Source organism: Anser anser (assembly GCF_964211835.1).
Source record: "Anser anser genome assembly, chromosome: 14".
NCBI classification, from domain to species: domain Eukaryota; kingdom Metazoa; phylum Chordata; class Aves; order Anseriformes; family Anatidae; genus Anser; species Anser anser.
Window position 1 is genome coordinate 1,109,352 of NC_139735.1, and position 11,590 is coordinate 1,120,941.

Sequence of the window (11,590 nt, forward strand, 5' to 3'; positions counted from 1 at the left end):
TGGAAAAGTGCTGAGCCGCTTAATCCTTCCTCACCTGCTAGGGACTGAGCTCCACAGCTAGGCAGCATCCCGCTGAAGCTTGCTCTTATATGGCTTAGCTTGGCTGAAGGCTTCGTGAGCCTGAGCAAGGTTTGGGTTTGTGATCATATCCAAAACTGGAGATCTTTTGCCAGGGCTTTGCTATGAAAATTGCTCACAGCTCCATTGACTGGCTCTGCTGCCTCTGCAGCATCAATTCTATCCCTGGCTGACACCTTTGATTTTGGAAGTTGCCTCCATTTTCCAGAGAAAAGTATGTACATTAGCTATTTTTGGATAGCGTATATTTAATCTACTGCAAGAAAGGGAGCGATTCACTTGTTCCTTATTTTCAGAGCCATTACATTTCTCTTGGTGACAGCTCCAAGGAACAGAAATCCTTAACTTGTTTAATGTCTTCATTTGGGTGATTGAAAGAAATCTAACCAAAAATCCACTTCTGTACTAGTGTGTGGAAAGTAGCGTGCACCTTCTTGGTAAAGGTGCTTTTCTTTCATCCTAGGTGAAAGGGAATGCTAAAAAGAAACCAGGTTTTGAATGGTTCTTGTGTCTGCTTGGAAGACGAATGAAAATACTACTGTCTGCTCATCATTTTCTCTGGTCATTCTTTTATTTTACGTTTAGCTGAGAATAAACTGTGGACTTTGCACCATGTAAAGTGTATTTAGGATCTTTGCTCAAGTGAAAAATGAGTTGTCATCTGTGCCAGTATTGGAGTGTACAGGGAGAAATCTGGGACAGTCGCAGGGGCTGCCAACGGAAATAACTGATGGAAGATTTGACTGTGCTTAATTGAAAACACACAAAGCAGAGGCATATATTGCGAGCTCCTTGTGATGGAAAAGTGACAGAAAGTAAGCGGTGACTTCAGAGGGGCCGAAGCTCGTGGCCAGGGCCTTCTCCAGCCTGCCTGCAGACTCTCTCCCTACACGTGTACCGGGGAGAGCCGGGCTGCTCGTGAGGCGCAGAGATGCTCCCCGCTGCTAGGAGCTGGAGGGGCCTCTTTTCTTACATCAGAAAATACAAACCTCGCTGGAGCATTCCCAGCTCAGCAATGCACCGCTCAACAGCAACTGCCCTGAAGTCCCGACCTGTTTGCAGATTTGCATAAAACACAAAATAAAGATACAGAAGTGTACCAGCGGCTGCCCTTGCAGCGCAGGCCGGGCTGTGCAGGTTGGTGCAGCGTCTGCACCGCGGCTGCTGGCCGCAGGAACCCGGGGGGTCCTCAGGGGGCATCTGGGGGGCTCCGGAGGGCAGGAGTGCTGTCGAGGTGGGAGCAGCGGCAGTCGAGATCTGGGTTTGGGGCCAAGGTAAATAACGAGCTGAAACAAGGTAAAGAACACAGGGTCATGCCACTGGGGCGGCGTTAAAACAGTGTCTCTCTTGCGTGTTGGTACTGATGAAGTAGCTCTAATGAGGAGACTGACGGCCGAGGCACAGGCGAATGCTGTTTGGTCTGGTACAAATTAAGCCATTTGCTCATCTATAGTACACGCTCATACATGTGGAAGAAAGGCTGCAGTGTTTAGTCAACAGTTTTTTGTTGGCTTTTTTTTTTTTTTTTTTTGGTTAAAGCCAGCTTTTTCAGCCGGTTGAGAAGCCACGAGAAGTTTGCAGGAGCTCTTGCATTGTGCTCTGAGGAGCGCAGCCTCACCTGTGGCTCGGTACCTCTGGTCCCACAAGCGGTGCCCTTGGGTCCCTCTGTGCCAGCGGTCCCCTGAGGGTGGGGAGGGAGCACGGGGCGGCCCCTGTAGCTGCCCTGCTACCTGCTGCTGCCCCGATGCCCTCAGCAAAACTCCCCCTCCTCGTCTGGTCCAGGCCCTCTGCTAAGCACCAAAAAGAGCAGCCTCGTCCTTCAACTCCGCTACCTGATGGCCGCCTGAAGGACTTCTTCAGAGCCATTTCTGCTGCCCGCCTGCCGAGGCACGAGCCTCGCGTCGTGCTCAGCCCACGGGGCTCCTGCGGGCTCCTTTGCTTTGCTCTGCTCCCTCTTCTCCAGGCCTTGGCACCAGGGTGAGACGTCCTCGGGTATGGCTGCATGGAAAGGTCACCGCGCTGCAGCAGTAATTGTTTGAGAGCTTTGGCACCTAGCGCTGCTTCTTGGTGGAATCATTAGCGACAGGATGGAAAAACACACCGAGAGGTGTTTTATCTTCCCTTAGGAAGTGACACTTTATTCAAAACCATACTGTGATGAGGAGGCATAGGAGAGAGCACTGCTGCCATTTGGGGAGGGAAGTGAGGAGGTGTTGAATAATGTGCGGATTTCTGTACCCACCTGCAATCGGCAATAGGGAGTGGAGAGCATTGATGAAGTACAATTCTCTTCATGAGGTCTTTCTTTCCAAACTAAAAGGCTGCTGGAAGGGTCGGCACTACTCTGTTCCTTCCAAAATTCAACGCGTTGGGACGAATGGGAAGTGTGGGGGTGCGGAGCAACCCCAGTGAGCAAGGTTTGTAGCCTGGGCACCAAACCTGCTGGGTGGACCCAAAGAAAGATGGATGCAATGATTCTCGGGCAGATAGCAGGGCCTGGGTTTGCTTTTTCCTCTGAGTCCTTTTCTTTCTCTCTGTCTCTCACACGTAGACACAGGCACGCAGAAGCACGGTTCTCCAGTTTTCTAATTTACTCTAAATCAATCTGATCAAATAGAAACACCAAAATGAAAGAAAACTGAGATTACTCGCTCTGGTCTTTACCAGCCCTTCTGTATAACATGCACCCAAGGCTTGTGCAACAAGGCGAGCACATCTGTTATTAGAAACAGCTCCCAGTGGGAAATGCGTGCTGCGTGTTCCCTATGGTTACCCACAACCAGAGCTGTAACACGAAACACTTCGGGCCGGAGGAACAATTCATTACCCCACAGTCAGAGGGAACACCGGGCAGGTTTTGAAGGCTGACAGCAGCCCGCTGCCTGCGCCGCTGGTCTGGGCCTGGCCCTCGTGCAGGGCCCTGGCGGTGGGTGCCGAATGCCCGCGGCTCCTGAAGCCCCCACCGAACGCGAGGGCCTCCCCTCTGCTGGAGCCCCGAGGTGCAGGACCACCACTTCAGCGGGGTTTGCACCAGCGCGGTGTTGCAGGAAATCGATGGGATTGCTCTGGTGGTAGCTCAGATCGGTGCGCCTGCACTCAGCGAGAAGCGCAGCAGGCCGCTCCGTCCTGCCGCGGTGACGAGAGCTGCCTGAGGTGCTCGGGGTCTGCCTGGCCTCCCCTCCCAGCCGTCCGCCCCTGCTGCTCTCCGTAAATCCCAGCGCTGTACGAACCCTTTTAATTACCTTCTTTCAGTGTGCTGTGAGGCGAGACAACAAATACTTTGATCTAGAATTCGGTCTCATAAGCCGTGTTCCCAAAGCTGCTCACCTCTAGTGTTGTAAATGTTTTAGCGTGACGCTAGGTCGGGGCATCTCTGGGCTCTAAGGCCATGCATAGGGGTTGAAACATGAACATAAGCCTCGTTTACAGTGGTTAGAGCCCACTCTGGGCTTTATGTCACAGAAGAGTGATGCCAGGCAGAAGAATTTTTCTTTCCCAAGGAACGATCCTGAAATTTCAGAGGAAGTAGAAATGTAATGGTTTCAGTTTTGTCATTTCCTTTAAAATCTACAACGTATATGGTCAACTTGTGCCAAAGCTCAACAAGCACCATGCAGTGCTGTAAAAACACTCATAAAGGGCCAGCACGGCTGGGACTGGAGAGCTGCCCCCCCACCCCACAGCTGGAAGGGAGAGTAAATTTGGGCTGGTTTTGGTTACCTGACTTTGCCAAGGCTTATTTACAGTTGCACCAGAGTGGTGGTAATGAGGTTGGAACAGATCCCTGCCTGAAAGCTACATGTGACAATATGTGCTTCTAATTTCTGCTTTGTTCAGAAGCCATGGACAGTCTACATGGCCATCCTAATCTTTAAGTGCAGAATTTTAATAAATTTTAGTAGAAAAACAGGCTGTATTTTAAACATGGGTAATCTACACAGAAAACAAGAAACGTGACTTTTGTTTGTCTCCTCTTTCAGCTCTTAGCAACAATTATTTCTAGAAACACAAATTAATTTACCGTACTAGATCTCACCACAATCAAGAAGTGAAATCACTTTGTATGGAAACGCTAAAAGACAGGCTTTTAGCAAGAATTGCCTGGATTATTCAAGTCCAGCCTCCATACAGGACTTGAAGATGACAGTAATGCAGTTCTTCATTCCTGTTCATTGGCCATTTGCAAGATTTATTTATCCAGGGAAACAAAATGAAGCAGCGTCTGCAGCCTCAGTCATCAATGATCTGTCTTCAGGGAACTGCTGGAATTTGCACAGAAAGGTCAAATAAATAGCATCAACATCTTCCAGTCTCTAACCTTACTTGATTAAAAAGGAACAAATACTAATTAGTGATATTGATTAGTCATATCAATCTCAAGTGAGTCCAATGGAAAACATTAAAGTCTAAGTTAAAGGCTTTCCTACCAGAGTAGGGAACTGTTTATTTTCCTTATAAAATAAAGTGGCTCCTCGGATTTGCCATCCGCATTTACTGGGAGTAGGAGCTGTTTGTAAATCCCCACAGGCGTTGCTGGCCGCCTTTGGGCGTTGCTTTCTCGAGAGTTTGAACTGGCACTTCTGGGCAGCCCTCTGAATATGGTGAGTTCCTGCAGGTATCTTCTGCAGTAGCCCAGCTTTCTTCGGCCAGTGAGATTACAGGTGGTGGGCCCGCCGCTGAGTGTCCCGGAGTGCTCGGCCTGGTAAGGAATGTTGTGCGATGTGCAGCTTGCTTTGGAGTTACCCCCGGTGTCCAAGCGGAGAATGATGGATCTCCAATTTCCCTGTCTCTCGCCAAGCCCTTGTCCACTTGTAATGCTTTCCCATGCCTATTTTATTAGCAAATACATTTTTCATATCTTTGCTGGAAACTGTATTAACAAATTACTACTTTGTCATTTTTGACATTGTGCAATTATTATTTTATAGGAAAAGTCATTCCAATTGTCCAGGCTGTTCAGTATTCTCAAATACATGCTTAGCTCCGTTCCTGTGTAGCATAGCATGCGAGCTGTGCGATTACAGTGCTTCCATGACAAAGCCTTTCTTAAAGTGCTTTCCCGAGGCGATGTTTGTATGATTATTATTCTTTAGTCATTACAAGCCTCTTTTCTGATAGTGAAAGCAAACCACAAGATGGCTGTCCGTACGTTGTGTGTTTAACCACAAATGGCCACTCTTGTGCTGAGGTGTGCTCTGGAGCAGCTGGAAAAAAATAATTCATTTATTCCTTCAGGAGATAAAGGTTCAGTTAAGCAGTTTGTCATCATTTTTATCACACTTATACAATGTGAGCATCTATAATAGTAAGTACATCTGGAACGATATGTACGTGTGTGAAAACTGTTCAAAAAATAGTAGAAAAAAATTGCAGAGGGCACGTGGCTTGCTTTGTCTTGTGCTCCTAGCACCAGGTGCCTACAGCAGTGGTACATCCAAACCAGGGCTGTATGCATCTGGTCCGCACGTTGTGCAAAGCTGCTCTGCGCTGTGCCCCATGGCCCTGCTCGCCCACAGCTGCACCAGCGCCTGCACTGCTGCCTCCAGGCGCTCAGGTGCAGAAGGGTTTTCCCGAGGGTGCATAGTTGTGGCTAGGGCAAACTCTGCCCCAAGTGAGAGTGCTTCTCAAGTTCAACCCCAATATTGCTCCGCAAGTTTAAGGTCAGTAGTCTTCCTGCACTGACAACCATACTGAAAAACCAGGTCTTTCCTCCCTGCATTCTTAGTCATGAAATTAACTTGGAAACTCAGTAGTTTTCAAAAGGCCTCTGAGCTTTTTGGACTTTTGAGGTCTCATTTTCAAGCTGTTTTTCTCATATTTAATTAGCACATTTCAAAAAGCAAATCCCATGTCCCAAGATTCTCCTAAAATCACAGGTTAGTGAAATTCATTCTTCTTTTAACATATTGCTTTATGAATTTGCAGGCAAAGACTCTTTAAGGGTCTTCAGTCATCAGCTGCACAGCTGCTCTTATGAGGAGCAGCAGCTCAACCCTGTTCCCATTTGATCATTCTCTTTGCCTCCTGAGTTTGCTTGTGCTGAACGCAGTTGTGCCAGGAAGTACCTGAGGACAATAACTTCACGTGGAGACTGTGAGCCTTCCTCCTCCGTGCATCCTCACAATAATGCAGTGACCCTATGGATTTCACTTGCAGGAAGAGCATCTCCTTTCTCTAGGGTACCGCTGGACTCAGGACCATAATTGTAACAGAAGACTGCTTTTGCCTCATTAACAGGCACAATTTTATTCCTAAATATGGAAAGATTAGATAAAATCCTAAACAGTAAGACTGGAAGCTTTAATCTAAATACTGTTGGCTTTTCAGTGCTTTTACTCTGGGTTCTGGGCTGTCACTTCTCTCCCAGCATTTTGGGTCAGGCAGCTCTCAGATCCTGGTCACCTCCACGGCAGCAGGTCGCTCCTGAGGCATAGGTCTGTAATGCTGCCCAAGCCTGGGGACCAGTAGCTTCTGGGCAGTGGGAGAACCAGTGATCCCAATAGCCACGCAGATCTGTGGCTGTTTGTGTGAGATCAGGGGCAGCATTGAACTTAGCAGTGAAGAGGAAAGCACAGATGTTCATAGGAGGAAAATAATTTTCTTCTGAGAACTCTATCAATGAACACCAAATGTCCAACAGATTTTGTAACGCCCTTGAGCATGCGTTGTGATGGCCAAATGGTTTGAAATCATGGTCACTGAAGTTCTCCACGGAAAACACGCAAGCTGCAGGAAGGCTAGCTCTGCGGAATTAAATGGCGCCGTACAGATAGACCACCCAGGCAAACACGCCGAAATCATTTAGGCCAGGTCTACATTACAGACTTTTTCCAGCAGAGCCATGTTGGGCATAGGGATGGTGGCCTGTGATCTCTCACCAGCAGAGCTGTGCTAGCAGAAGCATGCTTTTTTGAAAATATGTATGAAGAAAATTACTTTTATTTTCATTGGAATCCTATAAGTGTCTTTGACAATCGTTGCCATAATATTGTTTATATAAGCAGAGGTACCCATATATGAAGTATGGAAATATTGCCACATTATAAACATAAGAGCTGGGTTAAACCTGAGATCCTCCTGAGTATCTATGGGATGTTGCCATTCTACTGACATATGGTAATGTTTTCTCCCAATAATCTCCTGCAGAAGTAGTTCTGGGCCAACTAGTCATACATTTAAATTCCATAAAATATATAGCAGAGTTTATAAAGTTATTAGAACAAAAATGTTTTTGGAGATCTCATTTCATTGTACAATATGCGGCTTCAGCAAAAGAAATCTGTAAACAGATATTTTAGCTGCATACAGAACTCTTTTTAATATTTACTCTGACAATCCTAATGGTGGATTTCAGCCAAAATGTTTGTGCAGCTTCATGCCTTAAGGTTTCTACTTCAGATTTACAGTTGAATGTTTTCCTGTGTGATGGATGATTATTTAAAACTGCTGCTCTCTCCAGTCCTCAAAATGCCAAAAAGACAGTTTTTGTTGCAAGCTATAATTTAAACGTAGAGCCAGATTCTGCATTCACTTCATGTCAGTGTTTGTACATGGGGATGAAATCTTGGAGGCCACCCCATGCAGAAGTAACAGAAGAACAGAATCAGGTCCTTCAGGGTTCAGTTAAACAGTAACAAATAATATTAATGTACATCTACTAAATAATTATGTTTGCTAAAGTAATCAAACTGAGGCACTACCAGAATCTTTATGGCGATTTTAAATCTTCTACATTAATACAGCTTTCTGCAAAAGCTGTCTGCGTGTCCAGCGCTGGGCTCGAGGACGGGTAGAAGTCCCCTGACAGGAGCTTCACAGGGCTCCGAGTACATATCAGGGCGTCCAAAGGATGCGTCAGGAGAGAGTGGCGAGCAGTTGGCTAATACCTGGCCCGTCCCTGCGGAGCTGGTCAGTGCAGCTACCCGAGCTTGGTCAAGTGGCGAGCCTCAGGTCCGGGCAGCCTACTGCCGCGCACACCGCGTGCAACCCTTCCCATAAGCAAAGCCCATCATACTCTCCTGTGGTGTCAGGAGTGACAGCTACTGTCCGTCCTCTGATGTCAATGTTAAACGGCTTCGCACTCCGTCTGTGCAAGGCAAGCCGAGACAAAACGATGTGAGAAGTGTGAAAAGAATTAGATTTTTAAAGTTCATTTAAATACAGTACCCTCTTAAAGGCCTAAGGAAATGCCATGGAGCAATGGGGAGCAGTTAGGGTAATAATGTAACAGGGGCATGGTTATGGAAATTGCTATGTTCATTAAACATTTATTCCAAATATAACCCTTCACTCTTCCCCTCTGCAGAAAATGTAGAACAATTCTAAGTGGCTGGTGCACCTGAATTGCTCGAATTACTTCAGTGATTGATCGTGAGTTTATACTAAGCTTAGAATTTCACAGTGATCCCTTTCTGTTTGCTTGTTTATATTTAAGTCTAAAGAGAGAAGGCAATCAAATAATGAGATTAACACAAATTCTAGTGTATTTTTACTGAACAAATGATTGCCAGTATAAGTCATTATAATTATTATTTGGCTACAGGCTTAGATATCCATGTAAAATACTATGATTGCTTTAATGGATTTTCTGTTCAAGATCTTATAGGGTATTGTTTCCAGAGCCCATTCTTCTCAATTTTCTCTCAGTTCTTCAGCGAGGCTTTGTCGCTTAGTGAGCCTTTAACTGCTCATGTCTAGGTGCTAATAAAAGTTACATTACTGATGGGAGATATGCTGCATGAGAAATGGTGCCCCAGGAAGGATGACCCTCCCTGCAGGTGTGCGTTCTTCCAGTCTATGCATGGCCTGTAGTAGTCAGAGTGAAATAAGAAAGATTTATATCAGGCGTACTAAGGTCTGAAACTGAAGTTGCACAATCTGCAATTTCACTGAATACACCAGCCTGCTCTGGGTTGAGCTCTGTCTCCGTCTCGCTGTAGAACATCTGTAACGTGGGGGCATTAGGGCTGGGAAGGCCAAATCCTTCGTGCATGCAGTCAAGTCGTACGGAAGCAGGTGGCCCTCGTGCTTGGGCTTGCTGAGGTTTGTGGCGCAGAGCTGAGCACTTGGGAAAGGTGCTGGGAAACTGTGACAGCAGGGGTTTCTTCCTCGACATTGCTGAACACGATTTTATGTTAAGTAAATATGTGCGTGCATTTTATTCCAACCTCTGTAACCAAACCTAAACTAACTAAATAAGACTTTGCCCAAGAACATGTATTTTGGTTTGGTTCCTAATTTTAAGGTTTAGATAAAACTGAGGAGATTTGGTTTTTATCATCATTCTTCATTACCGGCTGGCATCTAACTTCCATGAATGAAAGCAGACTGGCTGCTCTCCCATAGCTAATTTATCTGGGCCAGGCTGAAACATCTGATTATTATTATGTGGCCTGATTGACATCCTGGTTAAAGATTCCCTGAGCAGAATTGGAAGAGACAGTTTTAATATCCCCTTCGACAACATTTTCCAGGAACAGAGGTGTTTATTTAGATACGCCGTGCCGCTCTCCATAACTTTGCATCAAAGCCCTAGCGCTGTCCTGCCTGAGCGGGCAGGGGTGTGGGAAGCCCTCCCCGAGCCGAGGCGCGGGGCTGCGGGGCCGGACGGACCTGGCAGTGCCAGTGCCGGGGCTGCCCGGGGGTGCTGCAGGCTGGCGTGGGGTAGCACGTGGATAACGCGCCCTGGCAGCGCGACGGTGACCCGGGAGCTCTGCCTCTGCACGTAACTGCTGCAGAAACCTCCCGGCTGGTATGGCAGAGTCCAACAGGCGTGGTGCGGACTCAACATGCACGTTTTGTGTGTGTTTGCAAGTTAAGGAAAGGATAGAGGCTCCAGGAGCTGTCCTGGGAACACCACGCTGTCCCCTCCGCTTGTTAAGATGTCCGTGCCGGCCCCTGAAGCTGCCCAGCTTTCAGCATGAACTTCCCGGCTTTCCTGCAGGATTAGGCACGGGCTCAGGACATTCCCTGAGCACTGCCCTGTGGCTTCTCCCTGCTCTTCGTGTCCCATCTCTGTCTTGGGGTTTGGGCTGAAGGCAGGCGCTGGGAGAGGGGCTGCTGCCGCTCGCCTGCCTGCAATGTGAAACGCGTTTCATGGTTTCCAGAGATTTGAGCTAGAAATGTCTTAACTTACGATTTTCTGTTTTCCATAAGTTTGAGGTTTTCTGATGTTTTGGGACTGTTGTCATCTTGATTTACTTTCTGGGTTTGAAAGGTTTGAACTTGTATATCCATCTTTAGGTTCGTGCCTGTCTGCTCAGCACTGAGCACTTCAATATTTTTTCTTCTGCAGGGGATGATAAAAGATTTTCATGCTGGAGTAAATGTAAAGATGCAAAACCCTCTTGAGACAGATTGATCTGGTTTGCTCTGAAAGAAAAATGCGGTAGGAGATTTTCAAAAAATTCAAAAATTCTGCAGTGGGTAAAAAGAGAAACATCTTCAGAATTCTCATGCAAAATAATCCAAATGTGACCGAAACCTCTTCCCTTGATTTCCTTCTCCCATGGTAATCCACTGTAGCACTGCCAATGGTCAGGCACCAGAAACCAGACACTTAGACGGAAAGGGTTTTTAAAAGAAGCGGGAAGAGATCCTTCCATTCCAGTGCAGTGATTTCACCTGGCAAACGAGAGGAATATTGAGAGAAACAGCAACCCAGCAAGGGGCGGACAGGGCCCTTCACCTCGGTGGTCGTTCTCCTCTCCATCTCTGCAGCACCATCGGAGGGGCTGTAGCAGGACGTGTCCTTCTCCAGCCCTCGCCTCAGGGTCGTCTCCACGCTTCAGGCCTGTTACAGTGCCTGCTTCTGACTCCCTGCCCGCACGGACAGGCCTGCGGTGGAGAGGGAAAACTGGGCAACAAAGAGGTTTATTAGGAGGTTTATTATTGCTTTATTCCAGCAGCATTGGTGGTTCCGAAGGACTGTGAAACAGGTAACAGCTTCTGCTCCAGAAGTCCCCCTGCCCCTGATGGCCAGGAGCGTGCCTGGCGTGCACCACCCATGCTTCTGCCCCGTCTGAGCATCCTCCGCTCGCTGCCCGCAGCAGAGGAGCTCCTGGAGCAGAAGGACCTTGCGGGACGACCAGGCGTGGCTGGGCTGCTGCTCCCTCACTGCAGTCACTTGCACTGCAATTATTTTTATGCATAGCTTAGTGCCTGTGCTGAATTTTCTTCAATTGTCAGATTTGTTTTAAACCCCTTACTCTTTGAACCAATGGCGATTTTGGAAACAATTTCCTGTTTTGCTTTGCTTTTTTCTTTCCTTTTTCCCAGTTGCTTGATACTGCTCCAGTACCAAGGAACAAGTGAAAGTGCAAGTTCTCCCCTCTTGTCTCTACAGAAGCATTTTGGGGTCAGTTTTTAAGCTGCAAATATGCAGCTCAGGAACATCCATAGATTTCATCTGCCAGCAGAGCTCTGTGGCAGTAACTTCATATAGCTGGGGAAACATTCAGCTGAGATAAATCACCACAGCTACGTTGACAGCAAACATCCATCTTCAGCCCAG